Below are 4,501 nucleotides of genomic sequence, written 5' to 3' on the forward strand. Positions count from 1 at the left end.
TCCTGGTTACAGAGTCATTGCTAATTCCTCACTCCATTAAATCTCCCCTCTGAGTGGGGAAAAACTGGACAGCGGGTCGTGTCTTCACTGGGTTACATCTCTTCGATGAGACTTGTGTGATTCTTGTGATTCCTTTTCATTTCCCATAGCTGATTCAGGTTTTCACCTTGGTGATGCTTGGAGTACTGTCTTCATGGAATTGGAGGTCTTCAAATTGGGATTTGGTTAGGTGTTGGGAGGAAGGATTTAGGGCCAGATGTAGGTAAATACTATTTACCTATTCTTAAATACCGAATTTTACAGATTCGATATTTAAGAATAGGTAAATAGTATGTAGGTAATTTTTTGGTAAGTTTTACCGAATCTGTAAAAATCGGTATTTACCGAATCGGTAAATGCCGATTCGGTAAAAGGGGGAAAATATTGAAGGGTGGCAGGGTGTCGCTTTGACACACTGTTGCACCCCTCAATTGTGTATGGGTCCACATGTTGCAGACATACATGCCCTAAGGGCATGTATGTCTGCAACATGGCACTGAAGCAATTTGCATAAAATAGTTTTTTTTTTCTTCATTATTTACCACCAACTTGTAGTTGGTGGTAAATAACGAATCCTAACATGGGATAAGCACTCATTTAAGTGCTCCCTACATTAGGAATTCAGAATTTACCGAATCAGTATTTAAGAAATCGGTAATTTACCGATTCCTTAAATTACCGATTCGGTAAATTACGAATCCTTAATTTCGGCCCCTACATCAGAAAAACCTATTACCGGTCGGTAACGGCCGAAATTCGTTCATTTCGGCCGTTACCGACCGGTAATAGCCTTCCTACATCTGGCCCTAAGTTGTTTGTTTTGAAGTATAGGTATTTTGTGCCAGCCCTTAGCATTCTTAGGGCAAGATGTACGACCATTGGTTTTTGCGACTCGCAAATTGCAAAAAATTGCGGGTCGCAAAAGTCAGTGCACAACACTGTCAGAGACACTGTTAGCGATTCCCAATGGGGTCGCAAAAAGCGAGGTTCATGAATATTAATCAGCCACTCGGAATTTGCGACCCCATTGGGAATGGCTGGCCCTCCCAGGGATGGTGGCCTGCTGGGCTCTGCAGACCTCCAGGTCTGGGACTGCTTTTCAACAAAGCATTTTTTTTTTTAATTCAGCCCGCTTTCCTTAAAGGAAAACGGCATGCATTTTTTTGTTTTTAAATGAAATGTTTTCTGTTCATTTTTTAAGGGCAGGTAGTGGTCCCTGGGACCACTGCCTGCCCCTAAAAAAAAGTTGCAACTGAATTACCACTCTCTTGAAGATGGCGGTAAATTGCAAGGGTTTTGCGACCACAAATGCAGTCGCAAAGCATTTATACATGGGTTGTGAGTCGCTATTAGGAAGGGAACGGCCTTACCGAATAGCGAGTCGCAAAGCACTATTTTGCCAATCACAATTATAGTGTTAGTACATTGGCCATGTAGGTTTTTGCATGCACAAATGGGTCACAAACCCATTTGTGCATGCAAAAACTGCTTGTGCATCTGGCCCAGAGTTACCATTGGTAGCTGCATTGGTTCCATGTTGTACATTGGGTCGACATTTGCTGCTTGCTTTTGTCTCATCAGCATCCAGTCGCTCCGTCTGAGATTGTATAAGCATGCACTTATCCGTATGTCTGCTGTCATCCTTTCTTTCACCTTCTGATCTTTCAGTTGCACTGCCCTTGTTGGTGACTGCTGGCATGGTGGTTTGCGCTATCCAACTAGGGACATAGGTACATGCCTCTAGTCCCAGCATTGGTATTGCAGGGCATTGACCCTTGGAAATGTGAGGGGTGTTCTGATATGCCCTTAGAATGAATTTAAGGGCCTGTTGTATACGTTTACTGTTTCATTCTGATTGCTGGAGTGCTGTCTTGATGGTTGACGTGAACTCCTTGACCATCCCATTTGTTTGTGGCCATCTGGGAGTGATCCAACAGTGTGTTAAGTCTATATGTGCTCCTAATTGGGTGAATTCTTGCCTGTTGAATTAGGGCTCATTGTCAGTTTTGACTCATGGATTACTCAGTTTGCAAATATTTCATCTACTGAAAGGATGATCTTTCTCGAGCTGATTGACTTTATATTTGTGGAGTTTTTTATGGCGCGAACTAGACCCAAAGGTATCAGAGGGCTTTACATAAGCACCAGTTACAATACAGACAGACACATTCCATTTTTGTTAGGCAAGGAGAGATTAAGAAATGTGCCCAGAATCACAGAATGGTGTGTCCCTGTCAAGACTCGAACCCGGTTCTCCAGCTCCGTGGTGGGCCACCCTAACTGTTAGGCCATTTTCTCACCCTAAGACATTAGTGACTAATTATTCGGGGAATCGTATGAGTATGTTTTTGCTGGATCTTAATGGTCCAAGGTAGTCGACTGTCATGTTTTGCCATACTCCTTGGGGAGTGGTCACATCTGCAGGAGAAGAAGACATGAGTTGCCACTGATTCTGGAAAGATAGTGCAGATGTAGTGTTTCTTCCACTAGGCTGTCCACGTTAGGACTCAAATTCAGTCATGTAGTCCTCTTTTGATGGCAACAATACCTGTTATTCTTTGTGTGCCAGGTCTACAAATCATTTCCATCGTTTGGATGGGATGAAGAGGCATCTGTCTCATAATAGAAGACTACATTCTGTCCTTGAGAGTCCATCTCGCATTGGAATGTGTTCAGTTCTTGCTTGTTGGCGTCTGCTGGTGCTTTGTCAAGATGTCAACATCTGTCGGGTTCAACGCCTCTTTAGAGCAGGGTTTCCTTTAGCTTGTTCTCCTATGACCAGGGAGGAAAAAACAGTAGTGTAGCTTAATCAATGGCAAAGTTTGTAAATTCCTATGTAGTGCATCTTCTGACACAGTGAGTGACAAGTGGGTCTCAGAACAAGTCATTTATAGGGATACATTTAAAAATAAAACAACACATCGGGAAGTCAAAAGTCTAACTTTTGTTTAATGCGAAATAGCCAGCAGCACAGCAAAATATTTAAAATTTAAGAGCATTTCAACTGACCTAAGCTCTTGCTCGAAAAGGGTTAGTTGGAGCTCAGTGCTAAAACACATACAATTTCAGACAGTTTACAGAGTATTTGTCTAAATGGAAGACTATGGAACCTAGTCACACTTATTTAATGAGCAGGTGGCAAGATCTTCTCCCAGAAGAAGTGCAAGACATCCTTAACCCCTCCCCTGCTGATGACGGAACCGCTCCGTCATCAGCTACGGTTGGGCTGTGCTGATGACGGAGCGGATCCATCATGGCCCGGCCGCCGCGCCTGTGTGGCGCTGATTTCGCGCCTGCGCAGCAGTTGTATTGAGCGGGGCGGGTCACCAGCACAGCTCAACCGCGGCTGGTGATGGAGCGGTTCTGTCACCAGCATGCGGCCACCGCGCGGCCGCCCGGCCCCTTTAGCGCTGCGGCGGAATAGCCGCCGCAGCGGAAGGGTTAAAGAGGTGAGCTCATTCAGTACAATACTGAGCTCATTGTTCTTCCAAATCCCGTTTCCAATCTCTAGAACTGAAAGTGAGGTTATGGTTTTCACAATGTGCAAAGCTAGACCCTTGAATAAGAAGGCTTCTGAACCTACTGAATTAATTAAATTTAGCAAGCATATTAGGAGTCAATGGGCACATCAAATTAATATTAAACAACATCCGTATTTGTAAACAATTATACAGTAATAGATATACACAAGATAGCACATGGTTATGTTTTCACACTGTCCTACCCCGGTTTGTGGACTGTGGATTCTTGCAGGTGAATTCCCATCTCTTGATAGATAAGGCAAATTTATGTTAAGGTTTCTGATGGGCTGTTGATATGTTTAAGTATTTTCCATACAAAATGGCCTGATGGTCTTCACGGGCCCATGTGACTGCTAGGCCATCTTTTTCAGGCTGTGAGTAGGATCTTTCTGTGTCTGCGAAGCTCCTACTAGCATATGATATCACATTGGCCTACTAAGGCTCCAAGTACACTGGCCTGGTGTCAACAGTGAGCTCTGTATATAGTGTGGGGTTGTAGTACAACGGTGGGGATGCTGACTTCTTTCTTGATGGTTTGGACATCCTATTTGCAATCTTGTATCCACTCAAATGGGTGCCCTTGGTTTGTCAGCTATCTTAAGGGACTGCTAATAATCACATTGTTTTGATGTATCTGGAGCAGTAACTTGCCATTCCTAGGAATTACCATATGTTGCTGATGTCCATAGGGGCAGAGGTGTCATTAAAAGCCATGACTTTCTCGGGGTCAAAGTGCATGACCTTGTTTCAGAAAATATGGCTGAGTAATTTGAGTTGATCTTTCTAGTATTCACACTTTCCAGAGTTTAAAGTTACCTTAACATGAGGTAGGGCTTGAAAAACTTTGAGTAGTGCTCTGTCATGTTCCCCTCAAGACGTCCTGAACACCAGTATATAGTCACTCTAATTGAGGACATTGGTGATGGACCTGATTGCCTCTT

The sequence above is a fragment of the Lissotriton vulgaris genome, chromosome 9, assembly GCF_964263255.1.
Source record: "Lissotriton vulgaris chromosome 9, aLisVul1.2, whole genome shotgun sequence".
Lineage (NCBI taxonomy): Eukaryota > Metazoa > Chordata > Amphibia > Caudata > Salamandridae > Lissotriton > Lissotriton vulgaris.